At 40.8% G+C, this 18,439-nt stretch overlaps 1 long non-coding RNA gene across 1 annotated transcript; it reads left to right on the top strand.

The window, feature by feature from the left end:
* The first annotated feature begins 4,065 nt into the window (after positions 1-4,065).
* On the top strand, positions 4,066-12,531 carry LOC119088218. Its single transcript, XR_005091839.1, has 3 exons — positions 4,066-8,895; positions 10,288-10,345; positions 11,261-12,531. It is a non-coding gene; the product is annotated as an uncharacterized LOC119088218 (long non-coding RNA).
* Positions 12,532-18,439: the final 5,908 nt, after the last annotated feature.

Below are 18,439 nucleotides of genomic sequence, written 5' to 3'. Positions count from 1 at the left end.
TATATGCATTATACAGATAATGGTTAGTAGGGGTCATCATGTCTAAAGGGTGTAGGTAAACAATTGGGTCTACATGCTTTAGTTCATTTTAAATGATTTGATTCATTAATTTATTCACTAACTGAAAGTTTTGGTATTTAATACTTAGTATATGTTGGAAGTCTCAACAGTCCTAGACTAGTACTGAGGCCTGGAGGATTCTGGAGGAAGATCCTGTATGAGAGTCATTTGTCTTCAGTCTGTATGGTAAGGATGAAGAATCTGGGTTCTGATGTCATCAGAAACAGAAACAGCAGAGGCAGAAGCAGCAATAGTGTTGATGAACTTGCCAGCACACTGTGAAGGTAAGCAGGCAAAAAGTAGAGCCTTTCCCTCAGATTGTCTATTATCTGGATGCCATAGGTACCACCCAAATTTAGAGTATGTCTTTCCACTTCAAATAACCTGATCAGGAACATCCTTTATAAGTGTACCAAGTAGCTGATATTTTACTTGATTCTAGATCCAGATAAGTTGGCAACCAAGATCAACCATCGTGGTTCAAAAAGTCATGGGTCCAAAATAGGGCTGGGTTGCAGCTCAGCTGGTACAGTGCCTAGTAGATGTGAGCCCTGAGCTTGATTCCCAGAACATTCTAAACCTGGTATGGCGATGCACACCTGTAATCTCAGTTCTCAGGGAGAGGAGGGAGAGGGAGTGAGAAATTCAAAGTCATCTTGGCTATCTAGTGAATTTGAGGCTAGTAAGGGTTACATGACTCCCTGTCTAAACAAAAATGTCCAAAATAAGCTTTACTGGTTCAGAATTAAGGAACTATCAAATCCATGCAGCTACTGGACTCTGACTGACAATTTGCTTCTTTGTCTTTTCAAGATTCCAGACACCTGCTACATTCCTTAGCATGTGGCTTCCTCCATCCCCAGGACTAACACTCAAACATTTTTGAAGGCTGACAAATATCTTTCAGACTCAGGCTTTCTGTTCTCATTGTCACATCACCTGCCTTTTATGACTCTGATTCTCCTGCCTTGCCCTCTCATAGGACCCTTGTGACTGCTCTGAGTCTACCTGAAAGCTAAGAATAATCTTTCCACCTCACTATGTTTAATCATATTTACAAAACCTTTTTTTTTTTTTTTTACCAAGTGTATTCTGTCTCAAGGGCCACTGTAACAAAACACAAATACTTATAGCTTGAGATATAGCTGTCAGCAAGACCTTCCTTCTGAAGAGATTCATCCGAATACTTCCTGATTCTTGCCACTTTCTGGTAGTGTCTCAATTTGGTAGCATTCTTGGACTCAGAACCACATTTCTCTACTCAAGGGATGACATTGGGAATCTCGGCTTTGACACAATCATTTCTTTTGTACACAACAATCATATTGACTCTGGGCCACCACAGCAACTCCATCTTTACTTTAGTACACATGCAGAGAACCTGTTTCCGATAGCATTATAAGTACAGGTGTCAGTGGGTTAGGACTTTAATATATCCTTTGGGAGGGCATAATTCAACTCACAAGATCATGTAAGTTTCTACCATGTGAAATAATCTTATGTTTCAATAATTAGAATGTAAATGGCTTGGTTGGAGAGGATGAATCATTCTACTATGTATTTAAAGATTGCAGATGATAAAATGAAGTGCCACAGAGGCTGAGACGAGCCAATATTCTCAGCCTGGATCTGAGCTGAGTGTAGAGTCTAGATCTATTGGTTTTCTGCCTTGTGTCACTTCTACCTGTGTGGGTAAGTGCTAACCTTAGTGTCACATGGAAGAGTCCTTGAGTGGAAATGGAAATTTGCAGAAATTTCATTGAAATCATTGACATGACGAAGATTGAAAATTTTCAATGACTTTTTTTTTAAGCAAATCCCATAGTTTGGCTTTCTGGCCTTGAGGACATCATCTTTAAATTTGACCTCAGCTCCTCAGTTTTGAATGATGATTCTTATACAAATCCAAAATGAAATTGGCTAATGACTAATTAAAGGCTCCTCATCAACCCTATGAGTGCTGAGAGCCACAGAAGACACAAGCCGTCCTTGTGCTAAACGCTGCCTGGCAGGTCCTGGGAGTGGGTGTGCAGTTAAGAATGGGACAAACTTTAAAGCAGGCTGTCCCCTGAACTCCTCTTCTGCAGTTCAAAACACTTAAACATTAGCTTCTGTTTGATGATAGCATTTAACATCTAACGCCGTATTCTTTCTTTAATACTGATGACTTCAAAGGAAAAAATAGAACTTTGTAGACATGTAAGCTTTCCCTGCCCTTTTGCTAATTTCCATTTGTTCTTAGAACTCTCAACATTTTTTATTTAACTAATAAAGAATGCACAAAACACTTCAGCAAACTCACATACCCCATGGTATAGCAAACCCCTTGCTTATTGAGGAAAAGTGAAAAAAGTAAGACATGGATATCTTTCAAAACCCCACAAAGGTAAAAAGGTCCTGTCAAGAAACTTGTATATTTTAAAGAAAGGGTCAAGATATTTGTATAATATCATATGTATCATATATTATAGTTTTTCACATCTAAAAAGAGTTGAATAATAGACAGAATTTGCTCACTAGAAGATAAATTTCTGGGGTTGTGTGGGGTATGGTGGTGTTTGTTCAAATATCAGAAGGCTGTCAGCTTGCTGCTCAATGTCCAACTCATCAACGAGCACGACCTTTTTGACAGCTGGGTCTCAGACCTTATCTACTTAATCAGAATTTCCATTTAAAAAAATCTCCACACACTTATATACTTCCTGAAGCTCAGGATGTACTTGTTTAAGTCCTACCCTGTCATAAACAGAAAGCAATTGTTCATTGACTATACTAATAAATCCAAGAATAGATAGTTCAGAATCAACATGCTGTCTTAGCGGTTCAGTTGAAATCCCAGGCTTTTGCCATCGTTCTCTCCTGCCATGCTGAACAGGTAAAGTCATTATTCATTGACCCTATAATCACAAAGTAGCTATTGCACTGTGACTTATAGCTGGGAGGAAAGGTGAAGGGCAAAGCAATGTGTTGGTTAATGTTCTAGTACAATGACAAAAGATCTAAGATAAACAACCTAAGAAAAAAGAAAGATTTCTTTCGGCACTCCTTTCACTGGTTTCCCTTCATTGCCATTTTGCTCTGTTACTTTGGGCCACATGGTGAGGCAGAACATCGTTCAGGGAGAGTGTGGTGGCAGAGCTGCTCATCTCAGGAAGAGAGCAGTTTCCTAGCATCCCCTTCAAGGATAGAGCCCAGTGACCTAGCTTCCTCCCTTCTGGCCTCAGCTCTTAAAGATTCCAGTACCTCCCGATACCACCACAGGATGACAACCAATGCTTCACCAATTGAGCCTCTGGAGAATATTTGGGAGCCAAACTGTAACAGGCAGCTATGAAAAGATAAAATAGGGCTTGCTTGTTTGGGAAGTGAGCAGACCTCCAGGAATCCTACCCCTCATTCTTCATCTCTGTAGCACAGGGCTAGGTCGAACCCATGGTGGCTGCAGAGTGAAGCCTTTGAAATCCACTACGCCACTAGAGGCCCAGGACAAGTTCAGTGGATTGGTTGTGTTTGCTAATGCATTTTAATAGAGAAAAAAATTAACCAAGTCAGGTGGGGAAACAAAGGTATATAGGTTTTCTCTATGTAAGACTTCTCAAAGATTTCATGAAAAGGTACACTACAAGCCTCCCAGAGGGGAATATAATGTATAATATTTCTACAGACTAGTTCACAGAACATCTGTCTCCAGGAATTGGCATTTCTTTTGAATCAAATGACAGCATTTACAAAAAGTAGATTGATATAGTGTCTCTGTCCATTATTTAACTCTTGTTAGATTTCTAAAACCCAGAGTAATATATAATGGATTTATGTGGCCTTTTGTGGACCAGATTTTGTCAATGGGCTGAAACTTGTTGGCCACTGTATTTAAGATAATGACAACAAAAAATTAATATAACAATAATTATACCTACTGGTAATAATATGACATATTTCTACAAAATTTTTTAATGTATTTCCATATTTTACAGCTAATAAAATATATTTACACATGATATAAAGCATGTGATATAGATATACACATGTTATCTTTTGATTCAATGACATTGTTGCATTGTTTCTTAAAAATCTAGAGTTTCATGCTATAAAATTCCCTGTGAAATAGAAAAGGTAGTTAGAGCTTTGGATACTGTATGTAGCTGTATTAGTTAGGATTCTCTAGAATCTGGAACTGATAGAATGACTATATTTCTGTATGTAAGTCTATATGAATATCCATGCATATTAATATTAAAAGGGGATTTGTTAGAGTGGCTTATAGGCTGTAGTCTGGCTAGTCCAACAGTGGCTGTTTCTCCATGGAAAGAGCAAAAATATAACAGGTGTTCAGGCCACGAGGCTGAATAGCTGAACTGGTTTTTGGTCTGTGTTAAAATCCTGAAGAAGTCAATTCTAATAGCAGTGAAGGAATGCCTCCGCAGCAAAGAGGTGAACTTGCCACCTAGAGTGAAGGCAAGCAGGCAAAGAGCAAAAGCTTCCTTCTTCCTTCTTCCTCTTATGGCGACTGCCACCAAAAGGTGTGGCCCAGATTTTGTGTCTTTCAACCTCAGATGGTCCAGTCAGGATAACCCCCCATAGCCAAGCCCAGCTGCTTGGGTTTTAGTGGATTCTAAATGTAGTCAATTTGATGACCAAAATTAGCTACCATAGTAGCTAATTTTGTAAACATTTTAATGCTTTAATTTATGGTCTTTTCTTTCAAGATGCCTTGAGAATTCCTTCATCTTCATGTTTGTCTCACTATCTGCGTATTTCAAACATGGGGGCTGGGCATGCCTGCTGTGGGTACACATGTAAAGGCTACAGGTAAGCTTCCAATTTTGTTCCTCATGTGCCATCCACCTCGTTCATTTTGAGACAGTCTGTCATTGGCCTGGAGCTTGCCGGTGAGGCTAGACAGTCTGTTCAGTGAGCCCCAGGGCTCCGTCTGCTTCTGCCTCTCCAGTGCCAGGATTAAGAGTGTGTCACCAAGTTTGGCTTTGTTACACGGTGTTTGGGATGTAAACTCAGGTCCTCACGCTTTCACAGTACGCACTTTACTGACTGAACCACATCCTTAGCTCCTCGGTGCATATGTTTTTCAATGAAAAGCTTATTCATCTTATTCTAAGAAACAGCAAGCTTGTCCATGTGTGGTGCGCCTGTCCACGTGTCCTCAACGCCATGCACAGGGCACAGCAGTGGATCCTGTTGAGGAAGGTTCTGTGTTAACAGGGAAGTGAGAGGCTGAAATGGGGGCAGCAGAGTAGCTTACAGAGCTGCCGGGCTGATCCTGGGGGACGAGGGTCAGCGTCCTGTGTGCTCACAGACACACTGTCTCCACCACTTCAGTCAGCCATCCATTCTGCCTCTGCTGGCATTTTCCGTCATACCACTGCAATGAGAACAGATCCCAAGGCGACCACAATGATGTACCTGTGGATTGAGTTCAGGCCATTAAATCGCCATCATGCGACCTATCTAATGTCATTATAGTCTAGCTTCAGCAAAGCAGAGAAATAGCAGGTGGGAAAATGGCACAATTACCAATGTGCATGTCCTCAGACTTTGAGAGAGCCCTGAAGGAAGAAGTCTGTAAGAGATGGTAAACACGCACAAGAGCGCGCGCGCGCGCGCGCACACACACACACACACACACACACACACACACACACACACACAATTGCACACCAAGAGCCACCATTGGTGAGGAACATTGCAAACTATACAGAGAAGGGAATTATGGAACTGAGGTTTCAATTGGAGGAGAGCTTGGTGCACTCTCTGTAAGATTATCTACAGCCAAGACTCTTTTTTACCCCCTCTGGAGGCTTGTGGAAGAAATTTTGCAAACCCCAAAAGGGAAGTGTTGGAAATCACACTGATCACACTGTGGAAGATAGTCTGTGACTTATACTTCTTGTATTTCATTAGGAATTAAAAAGAAGACAAAGAATCCAATTGGACCACAATTTGGGCTACAGCACATAGTCAATAAAGCATAAGAGGTCTATGCATAGGTTTATTTTTGCAGTACTGAGCATTGCATCCAGGGCCTCTCCCATACTCTACCATTGAATTATCGCTACAGCTCCTTTTAACTTTTTATTTTGAGACAAGGTTTCACTAAGTTACCTATGGTGGCCTCATACTCATTCTATAGCTCAGTCTGACTTTCAATTTGCAATCCCCCTGCTTCTGTTTCCCCCTCAGCTGTAATTACAGGTCTGTGTCACAAGGCTCAAGTCCATATTTGACTTACTGAGTTCACCATGTCTTGGATGTGCTCAGTGATTAGTATTGATATTCTTCTAATAGTTTGTTTTGGAATATTTTCCCTAAAAAGGTGCTTTAGGGATTTTTAAATAATTTCTTACCTCTGCAGATTTCCCAGGTAACATGCTGCCTGATTCATTGTATTGATTGCATTTTTTTTAGCATTTATGTAATTTATTTTTCTTTAATTCATTGGCAGAATAAATTGTATTAGGTCTCACTTCTTAGAGGAAGACTTGTGCAAAATGTCCACATCTGGCTTCTCATAATTTTATATTAGTCACTCTTGTTATCGACTCTTAAAAATAGGCATAGGGACTTTGGACAACCCTATGCCTTACTATTATTTTTAAAATGCCTCTCATTTCCTCCTTAATTAGCTGCAATCAGGAAGACTAGTTGGTGGACACATGGTGTTGTAGCTCTGTGAAAAGCTGCCTGATGGCTATAAACATGGCCATATGTTCTCCCTGAAACGTGGCTGTGATCACCTGCGACAGGGACAGCTGACAGAAGAGGCCCTGTCTCCTCCTCCTGTGGTACTTGAGAAACCTGAGGCGTACATTGGCTCAGCGTTTTCCACTAACCGCTGCCGCTTCTGCTAAATGGCTTTTGCATGTTAGCCTCAGTTCTGCCCAGCGTATACTTGAAGCGGCAGCCGTTTACAGAGCAGACTCAGTGCTTCTCCCTTTAACGGCACAACACTTTAATTGGACGGCCTCCTTTGGAAGGCAGGCAGCACGCAGGGTGCACAGGTTTCTAAAACTAAGTCGTTATCAAGGACGAGGACAAAACCATCAAAATTTCCACAGTGCATGTACAAGAATTTCTCAGCAAAGTTCAATAGATTTGCCCTGAACTGGTACAGCTTATAAAACCCTTGAGCCTAATTGCTTTCCTGCATTTGGGCAAGAAAAATAGCTGACTCGCACCAGGGTAGAAAGAAGAGGTTGGGAAGAAAGTGTCTTCTTAAGAAAAGCTTCCAGTGAAAATTTCAATCAATATTTTTAATCCCACAAGATGAGATAAAATATGATACTGTGTTCTGGCAATGAGAGATTGGGGACAGGAGAGCAGTTTCAGGAGCCACGCTGATGAGGGAACAGAGTAACCACCAGCCCCAAGCAGGGCATCTCGTGAGCTTCATGGCAGGGCTGTGAGATACCCGTATGTGGCTTTCCTATGCAAGTAGGTGAGAGAGGGCCATGTATGAGACACATAATGTACTCCCTGTCTCTCCATTTAGCATCACTTGACTGTTTATTACAGTGACCGGAGGAAAACTGAAAGAAGGCACCGATCCACTTTCACATTTAAAAATGCTTTGCATTACTAATTTTGGAATCAGGTTTTCTTCGCTTGATTCATATAAACGTATGAGCATATATGTATATACGCTGAGCATCATATATAGTATCGAAGGCTTACTTTATTGCTTTTTCAGTGTTTTGGAGGCTTTGTTAAAGCAGGTCTCTCACCCTTTACCCTTAGTTTTTGCTTTTTTTCCCTCCACCTTGTATGTACCACACAGGCTATTAAACAGAGAGCTGGCTGGTGATTGATCTCTTTAATAAAAGCAACTTCTTTAGTAAGCAAAGAGTGATAAAGATAAACAAATGTACTGGTTTGTCCAGCGCGTTGGAGATTATGGCAACACAGGGCACCAAGAAAGCCTATTAACAGATAACTCAGATGAAACCCATCAATTCTGATTTCAGTTAGTCGGGAACCATCCGCTTTAAGTTAATTTTAGCCATGTTTTCTCTTCATTTGTAATACTTTGTAGGTTTTAACAGAAAAATATTTAATAGTGTGCTGTGTAGTCCATAGATAAACGATGGGGGCAATTTCTCCACCTAACTGCTTGTCAAGCCCTTTAGCAAGGTACACGCCGACCGGTAGTTTATCATCTCGCTTTCTAGATTGTTGTGGAAGATCATTGAGAGGCCCGAGACTCCCCGGAGGACTGTGCTCTAATCCTGTCATTTTTTAAAATGCTGGAAAGTGTAAGGTTACATGGGAAGATGATTTTACATAAGGCTTTTCTTTAGCTCGTCACAATAGCGCTTGCTTTCCATGGTAACCACTGTTTCCATGGCACAGGCTACAGCTCCTCCAGAGCTGCTGAGGCCCTTTCAGAAGATGCTCACCCACCCACATGTGTGAGAACACCCCCCCCCCGTCCTTCTCCCTCCCCACCACTCCCTTCTTCACTCCGCTCCCTCTCCCTTCTCTTCTTGTCTAACCTACCCCTCAGCATGAATTTCTAAAAGGCATCCACTAAACACAGCAAAGCTCATCTTTCAAAGGAAGTCTGCCTTCCTCCCCATTATTCCATCAGATAAATAATAACTGATGTGGCTTTCTGGAATGATCTGGAAATATAACAAAAGCTGGTGCTGTCCTCAATGACATGGAGTAACGGGATAAAATCTTGAAGAGAAAATTTGACAGGGGAAAACATTCAGCTCTCCACCAGATTTTCTAAATTTATTCCTATTCCTTAAGCTGAGCTAAGTCTGTGGTGCTGCATCCTGTTAAATGCCAAGGCATATAAAAGAAATTTACAGTTGTGAGGTACGTGGATTCTTTTTGGTCATTTGAGAGAATGTGATTCGGCTAAATAATTAGCAATACAACAATACTCAAAATACATTGTTAATATAGGATCATACCAATTGTTTCAGGTTTACTGTCAAACCATGCAACTAGTATTCTGTGCCCTCCTCTTCACTTTTATTCTCAGGACTGGGGACATCTACACACTTCAGAAAGATAAAGCCCACATAATGAAGAATGACTCCTGGGGTACCATCTCCTTAGTTTTCAAGGACACACCACTGTTCTTTTGTTTCTGCTTCTGTGTTTGGTATCTCCTTTCTCAGCATAGGTGGTTGCTTCTGAAATGAGCTTCCACATGTTTAAAATACGACGTGGGGCTTTCACCTGCCCTGAGAAAGTGCAGTTGGACTGCAGTGTCACCAGAGTGACTGTTCTGTATTGTCACCCTGTCCTGTGATTTGGGTGAAGGTGGGCAATGACCGGGAGAACATAACCTTTGGGACTGGGGAGACGGCTCAGTGGGTAAAAGCAGTTGCTGTGCAAGTGTGGAAACAAGCTCAAATCCCCAGGCTTCACATAAAAGTTGGATGTGTATAGCACTGCTACAGTGAGATGTAAGGTGGACAGAGGAGAATCTCCAAAGCTTGTGGGTCAGCCAGCCTGGGATAAGGAGCAAAAACCAAAATAAAACAAACAAACAAAAACAAAATACAAGTAAGAAACCCTGTCTCAAGTTAAGGTGGAAAGTAAGTACCAACACCAGAGGTTGTCCTGTGAGTTCTAAAAGGGCACCCTGGCACACACACAGATAGACACCCAAGTTCACATACAGGTTCACACACATGCACAAATGTACGCATTCGTAGGCGCATGCGCACGCGCGGACCACACACACACACACACACACACACACACACACACACACACGCACATGCACACACGGTGGTGGGGAAGAAACATGGTAACCAAAATTAAATTCATTTCAATTCTGGATATTTTATTTAACATTAAAAAATACATTTTATTTATTTATTGTGTGTGTGTTTGTGTTTGCTCACAGACAAGCATTTGGAGGTCTGAGTTGGTTCTCTCCACCATGTGTGTCTCAAGGTCAGGTTTGGAGACAAGTGCCTTTACCCACTGAGCCGTCTCCCCAGCCCAGGATATTTCATTTTCATTAGCTCTGTGACCTTTGCCAAGCAAGCTAGCCTAACCTTTGAACTAGGGCAGGAGAACAGCGTTGATAGAAGGGTAACCGGTGTTTGTGTTTCTATTGGGGTGGTCATTGTGGCATACTGGTGTTCTGAGTCAAGGGTGGCTTACTTACTCGTTGGTCATTAAGTTGAACAATGCTTTAGTCATTATCTTGATATTGCAGCTACATCAGGATTGATTTTTGGCTTTCAGGTATTTGGAATTCACACACCGAAACAGCAAAACTCCATGACATTCGACCCATCAGAAAGTGAGTCTCATGGATGCAAGGTGGTTTTTCTTCCATTTTGCTCACTACTTGGTCAGAAGTTCTTAAAATAAGGCCTGCACATGGTTGGCACTCTACTAATATTTGTCAAAAGACTCATTATGATAAGAGAAACTTAAACAGAAATGTAATTTACCTAGACTGTAAAGAAATGCTAATCAGAAGGTGTGATATGTAAGAATTCTCTCAAATATTAGTGAGGCAGCCTGGGACAGCAGTGCATTTTCTTGTACAGATGGCAGGTTCATTTCAAACAGGGGTTTGCCCTTGTGCTGTATCTTTCCAGTGATATCTCATATATACATTCTTACATTGTTCTTTGTGTTTTTGAGAAACTGATGTGTAAAAAGTGCCAATCTTTTTCCTTTTTTTTTTTTTTTTGCTTTATGTGCAAACTAAAATTAGCTATTAAAGCTAACATTAACTCCTTGACTCTTGGGATTTCCTGAGATTGCTCTGGCCAGGTCCTCAATGCTTGAAGGCTTCATCATACACTCACTCACTCATTCATTCATTCAGCAGCCACTGTATGTGAGGTATTAGCCAGATACTGTGGTGGGAACAAATTTTAGTTAGTAGGCATTGAGTATATCCTTAAAGGATTCAGTTGCTGAAAACATTGGTTTGTGGATGAACTGATGACAGTGGAGTTTCAAAAATCAGTAGGCTATGTCCACGTACCCGGCAGCTAGCTACTCTGGCATAAAATCTGTAGAAATCAGCAGGCTACCCATCCAGTTCTCTTTTCCTACCTGAGGGCAACTCTTGGTAATTGTTTTTGGTAAAGAGAAGTGTAAGTGGTCATACCCAATCCATCATTTTTTTCAAGGAACATTTATTTTCTTGCCAAATATGTCTAATGCTTTTCATAAGGACTTTTCATCTTTTCATGGCCAGAAAAATAAGATAGCTGTGTGAAGCAACCAAGGAAGAGCTGAAGCCCGGAGGTTCCCCCCGGAGAGTCTGAGTAATGAAGATGAAAATCACAGATCAGAAGGAATCTAAGGAAATTTATAAAAGTGCCCCGTGTTAAGTTGTACCTCAAGGCAATGGCATTAACAACCATGTAGCAGTGGGAAGGCATGATCTGTATAGGTTGAAAGAAGGGAGAAAATTGTGATGGAGGCAGAACCTGCATGTGCCAAAGACAGAGGAAAAAATTAACCTGAATGTGATAAGCGAAATACGTGAAACCAACATGTTCTATGATTTTACACACACATGGAATGTCCAGAGACTACAAGTGGGTGGCATCACAAAGCAAGGTCCAAGGTGGAAATTAAGGTGAACTGCAGACTGCCACAAGGAATGGTCCTCTATTTTTCTCTTATTATTCTAACTTTTGTGCATGTATTTATATGTAAGCATGCTCATGTGAGTGCAGGTGACTTTATGGAGGCCAGTGGGGTCATATCCTCCCTGGAGATGGAGTTATCGATGGCTGTAAGCTGTGTGACATGGGTGCTGGGACCATTTGGATATTCTGCAAGAGTTCTTAACTGCTACGCCATCTCTCTAGCCCCCACTCATTTAGAAAGATTTACCTCTATTTTTATTTTATTTTATTTTATTTTTGGTGTGTGTGTGTGTGTGTGTGTGTGTGTGTGTGTGTGTGTATCTCCTCCCGTACACATGTCACACAGGTGTGGATACCCAAGAGGATGGAAGGAGCCATCAGATCCCCTGGAGCTAAACTTAGACGTGGTTAGCAGTCACATGACTTGGGTGCTGAGAACAGAACTCCGACCCTCTGGAGGGGCAAGTACTCTTAAGCAATGAGCAATTTCTCCAGCCTTTAAGAAGACAGTTTTGAGGTGATAAAATATTCTAAAACTCGATCATGGTGATGATGGTTATATGACTTACAAGAAAAAATCAGAGAATTACTTTACCTATTAAAAATCAGTGAACGATACACTGTTTAAGTATGTGAATTTTATGGCATATGAATCTTACCTTAAAAATGTGAGACAGCAACAAAAAGCAAGAAGTAAGGGGTGGAAAGGAAATCGGTATGGCTGTGGAAGCTTTACCAGTGCCTTCATGAAATAAATTGACCAAAATCTTGTAGCTAGGAGGAAGTAGAATATGAATTTTAGTAAGAGAGTATTTGGCTCCAAGATAACGCTGGATAAAGGCAGTGCTAACAGTTGGAGGGCAATAGTAGATTAATGAGAAGGGAATGTTACTTTATTGAAAAACTTTCCAGTATGTTTTTGATTCTTTTCTTAGAAAAGGAGCATGCTGGAAAGCAGCAAGTTTGAAAGCTTAATTTAGTGATAGAATGACAGATGGAATCTTTTGTAAAGGCCAGATGGAAGAATGAGTGTGTTACCCAGGTAGGGTGGGCCAAGGTTGGAGGCATGGGAGAGAAAAGAAGGGGAGACATTTGAAAGGCAAGAGTCATGCCTTGATGAGTGACCTCATTGTGTATGAAAGTACTTTGTGCTTTTACAAAGGAACTTCTTCACAGTAATTTATGGAGATTTTCCATGCACAATCCAATGCTTATGTATCTGTATATTTAGTGATACTGTAGATTGAATCTGTGGCTTCATACAAGCCATGTAACCCTCTACATGGGCCAGGAATCTACAATCCTAGTTCAAGAATACCCTGTATTGCACTGTACTATTGGTCACAAAGAAAGCAGTACCAGACCAGTTGAGAAACTCAGGATGTAGGGGGTAAGAGAGAGAAATGCCAGGCATGGTGGTGGATGCCTTTGAATCACAGCACTTGGAAGACAGAGGCAGGTGGATCTCTGAGTTCGAGGCCAGCCTGGTCTACAAAGCAAGATCCAGGACAGTCAGGGCTACACAGTGAAATCCTGTCTCACAAAACCAGACCAAACCAGAACAAAACAAGTGGGAAATACCTCTGATGGAATTGTGAGGAAAGAAGGGAGATGCTCTTCAGGGAAGGTGGTAAGTCTCATCTGAGCTGCAGGATACTGGCGACACATTGCACACATATTACATTGTGTTCTATGCTTCGGGTATGTGTTAGTCAGAGGTCTCAGTCTTAGGTTATAGAAAACCAGCCCAAATGAATCTGAGGCAAAATGGTATCAATTGTCTCATAGTAGTAGGGGCTGTGGGGTTTGTGTGGTTAAGAGGTGCTGTTTAAAACGCTCAGCTTCACTCTCCTGTCAACTAGTTTTTAGTTTGGTTCTCCCTCTGTGGCAAATATTCTACTGAAAACTCCACATTTACATGTTCCTGCCAGAGTATAATCCCTGAAATCCCAGAATTTACTTTTCAGTAATTAGCAGATGAGTGTGACGTGGAGTCTGGCTGGCTCATGCTCGTGTCGTGTCCATGAGCCAACCCTTGTGGCCAAGGGCATTTTTTTTCTCATTCATTGCAGCAGAGCCTTGGGCCCATCCTATGGGGACTGTTATAGCATGGTGGTTAGTGGTATATCTATGAAAGGCCATGTTGTCGAAGATGTTGTAGAGGTTCCTTGGGATCTTAGCAAAGCAACAGAAGCCAAGCCAAGTCAAGCAAGCACTTCGGAGAGAGAATGGAGTGGAACTTGTGCATTCTGCAACTCAGATTTTAAAGAAGTTTTAATGAATGCTCATGCAACCGGTGGTTAATGCATAAGGTAAGGTGACTGCTTTACTGTCTTAAATCATGGCGCACCAGATTTTCCTTTAAAGGTATTTCCACCCTTGATTCCAGCACTGCAAGTGCTATTATGATAATCAAGTCCTCTGAGTCTTCAGCCCTGCTGGTAGGATATGTGTTTAGCAGAATACCTTGGTACCTAATAGAACAACCTAATTTCAGTTTCAAGGATGTCTCACCACAAGGGGCATTTTGATGGTCAGCAGGTGTAGTCACCAATATGTATCTGAAGTTTTCATAGGCTGCCTCATATTTGATTCATTGCCTTTGGGCTAGGCTGTAGTGGTCTCCTTCTTGGGTGGGCAGAGGCTTTCTTAGAAGCTGTTCTTACAATTTAGTCTGCTGTAAAATGGTTCTGCTTTTGTATATTACTGGGGGAAGGTGAAATAGTGTTGCTTTGTGGATGCCAGTTGGAGCCTGCCATAAGTATCTTCATTTTTCCCCCCAGAGCCTTGCCCTCCCTCTTTCCTAGTCAACTTCATTATCTCATACCAAGTTGCATGGCTTCATTTTTCATCCTTAGTGTTCTTGACCTTGCAATTTTAATCCCAAAGTTTGTTTCCACAGCAACAGTGTGTTAAAGGCTTGGTAAACAGCTTGTGGTTGCTGGGTGTGTTAGAAGCTGTGACTGTTGAGATCTAGTAGAAAGAAGAGGGGCCATTGGGGGAAGGCATGTCCTTGAAGAGCATGATGGGATGCTTACCTCTCCCTTCCCCTTTCATTATTTCCCAAAGATCAACTTCTTTGCCACATGCTAATCAATCATGAATTGTGTTTCCATGAACCTAGAACAACAGGACCAAGCAAATACAGATTGAAGCATCTGAAACTACAAGTCAAATGAATCTTTTTTTTTTCTTTATCAAAGTAGATTTTCTTCTCAGTTATTTGTCACAAAGATAGAAAGCTGATTAACACAGAAACAATTAGCCTCATTCAAGACAGAAGAATGTGATCTTACTAACAGAAGATGGAGAAAGGACCAAAGTAACCTCAATAATATACCTACCTAAAACTGTGTGTAGTGGATATTGTTGGAATTCAATGAGTTCTCTTGAATAGGCTTTAATGTGTCAGTTTTTGAGATTTGGGAATTAACCCATTGAATAGTTAAGCTGCCCAATGGTTTATACCCAGATATAAAACCATAAAGAATTGTGTTCAGGTCCATTTGCCCCAAAGCCTCTTCCTTTTGAATCACAAAGCTGATGTTAAAGCAGGTAAACTCTGAAATGTAAAAGAAACACATGTGGCCATTTCCTCGGGGATTTAAATACAGGCTCATCAGCTTGAATTTACAGGCAGTGGTGTAGGGAGAAGGGAATTGAGGATGGTGTGGGACATATAAGAAAGAGGTGGTAGTTCAGATCTGGGATGCTCCAGGTTAGCAGCCAGAGTTTCTATGAGAGTTAATAAAGGACTTGTCACATAGGTGAAAGCCGAATTGTATGTGGAGAACAAAATCTTATCCTAAGACATTCAGTTATTTGCACTACAAGCTTTTTTCATGAAGCATGCTATTGCCTGAGACTGAAGCAGAGGCAGTAGATAGTTTCAAGGCACAAGTCAGCCAGAAACTACACCAAGAAAATGCCATGGGTGTAGCTCTATGCTCACTTCCAAATGTAGTAGATGAAATGAACAGGTACGACTTGGTCTATGCTATGAGGCAGGGTAAGCCATATTTGGACAACTGGCTCAGCATATACTGGGCATAGATGTTGGAGAGGGCAGATCTGAAATAAGTGGATAGTCACTATAGAAAGACCATTTGAGTGTCCAGCAAGGTGTTAATATTGTAAACAAGGGACTTGTGCTCAAAGAGTGACCAAGGAAGGAGGATGAGATCAGGACTTGGAAGCACATGAAATAACAAGTCAAATCAATCTAAGTGGGGGAGTGCAAAATGTGGTAAGACGTGATACAGGTGGATGCAAGCCAGGTCTTTTTCCATGTAAGGGTACAGGGAAGTTCTGATGGGCACTAATTTATTCTGGTCTTGTGTGAAATGTGAGGTAGGACAGAAAACCAAGACACTGGAGATAGCAGCCTGCGCTGAAAGTTGAGATTCCACTTGCTGAAAGTTGAGATTCCACTTCCTGGTTGTGCAACCCTGGGCAAAGTACTAATCTGAATGTGGGTAAACTCAAGTATGAAAATAAGCATACTTACAGGGCAATTGTGGAAATATTTAGCATGATTTTATACATATGCATATATGTGCATATCTATCTTATCTATCAATATCTATCTCTGTCTGTCTGTCTAGCCACCCATCTATCTATCATCTACCTATCATATATCTGTCTATCATCTATCATCATCATTTATTTCCTTCCTTCTTTCTTATCTATCTAATAATGTGTAGTATAAGGACAGATTCAGGACGCTTAACATATACAGATGCTACATAAATGGTAGTTTATGATGAAAATACCACACTGGTATAGTTTACCATTGAAAATCGTTAAGATTTGCTGAGATAGCTGGACAATAAAGTCCCAAGTTCAGGTTCAGTCTGGGGGAATCTAAAAGGAATAAATCAGATTCACTAGGCCAAGTTTTTTTTTTTTTTTTAATTTCATCATTTCTTGTTAACCAACTTTTACCTAGTGAATGTTTGATATAACAAGTACCATGCAAGTTATCTTTCACCTATAGAATCTAAAGTTGGTTGCACAAGTCCTGGGAGTATCTACCCAGTAGTTTATCTTGAATTTTATTCACTATCTGGATCACCCATTTTAAATGCATCTGGCTGTGCTGGTGAAAACAGCAATTGCTTTATGCATTGAAATTTGCATTCCATGAGTGAGTACCCATCCTTTCTTTGATTTGCTCATATCTCATGTATGTCTGATCACTGATGCATCAAGCACTATGTTAATTATACTTGAGATGAGGTGAGTTTTTACTTGAGATCTTTTGACCACACATTATACCCAGAATGCGTTTGAACAAAATGATTCACATGGGTATGAGAGAAACATTCATTGAGATTTGTTTGTTAATTGCTCATTCATTCACTTAACAAAATTTATTTGAAGCTTCCTATATGCAAAGTACCAACAAGTATTACCAGAGACATGTGGGAAGAATATATAGTCCAAAACCTCAAGGAGCTTATGTCTGAACATATTGCCTATAGAACAATAGATTTTGTATAGCCATTAGGCAAGCATCTCTCCCTTTAAAAGGACTCTGCTATGGAATAGTCCTAATAGCACTTTTCTTTATCAACTAGACAGGAGGAAAAGTCAACGAGGCCTTCCTCTCCCTTCTTTGATATTTGAGTTGTTCCTGGAATGATATTTCATTGCCCTTTGTAGACTAGCTCACAAAAGCCAAATAATACTTTGTGCAAACTACAGATATTGCTAAAGGGGTGTGTTTGAAATTTTTGACTCAGCTAACTTTTTGTCAAGTTCCATCCTCAGGATTAAGAAGGCATTGGAGAGTTTTCAGGAAATTCAGCTGCAGTTTTTATAAGTCATGGAAAGATTAAAGGAAATTAATTGTTGTCAACAAGATTGTGGTCACTTTATTTTGTGAACTGTCAGCCCCAGATTGTTTTCTTTATCAGCCATTTGCAGTGGCTAGTATTCTTCTGCATTTTGCATTCCCAGCTCCCACATGTTACAGAGATACTGGGATGAGGCCTCAGCTGAACATTTTCTTGCATCAACGTGAAGAGCATGTTAAAAGAAAAGAGTTCAAGCTCACCAAGAGCTGTCCCTCATTTTTCACTGGCAGAAGCTGAAGCTTGAAGAAAACCAAGGACCAGAGTAAGGCCACCACCCAGTGGCATTGTTCTGATGTAAAACCACACCTCCTGGCGCTTTTTATCTACCATTTTAAAACCTGATTATTTGTAATTTATGACTCCAGTTGTGCCCTCTGATCCTAGAAGTAGAATGTGATTTTCTCCATTCTGCTCCTTGGCTACAAGTCATCAATAGTACAGATTGATTTCAGAAATGTATTTCTGAAAGGTTAGTTTCAAGTGTCTGCCAAATCCCACCAGCTCCATTTAGCCTGTCCTGATGAGTTGGGATATTGTAACAATCCAGAGCAAACACTGCATTTGTGTTCTATAAAATTTTACCTTTTTTCACCCTGCCATGTGGGCTATGTTTTTTTCTATCACAGTGGTATGAGTTTGGCTATGTAATTGTCCTTGCTCACTGTTACTGAATAAAACACCAATGTTAAATATAGTTGACTTGGTTTGGTCTTGTGTGCTTCTGCCATTAGCCATGAGAAAAGTATGCTCTAGATAGCTGCTGGTGTGGGAAATTTTGAGCAGAACCAAACTCAATCTGCAGCTTGGAATAAACCTCATCTTTAGCCTAGAGCCCAGGTAGATGATTCTAGATCAGTCCACCACACCAAGCTATGAACATATGAATGTGAGAAATGAAGAATAGGTGTTTGTTATGATAAT

Source organism: Peromyscus leucopus, chromosome 6 (genome assembly GCF_004664715.2).
Source record: "Peromyscus leucopus breed LL Stock chromosome 6, UCI_PerLeu_2.1, whole genome shotgun sequence".
NCBI classification, from domain to species: Eukaryota; Metazoa; Chordata; class Mammalia; order Rodentia; family Cricetidae; genus Peromyscus; species Peromyscus leucopus.
Note: the sequence above shows the minus strand (reverse complement) of the source record. Positions and strands in the feature narration are given on the sequence as shown.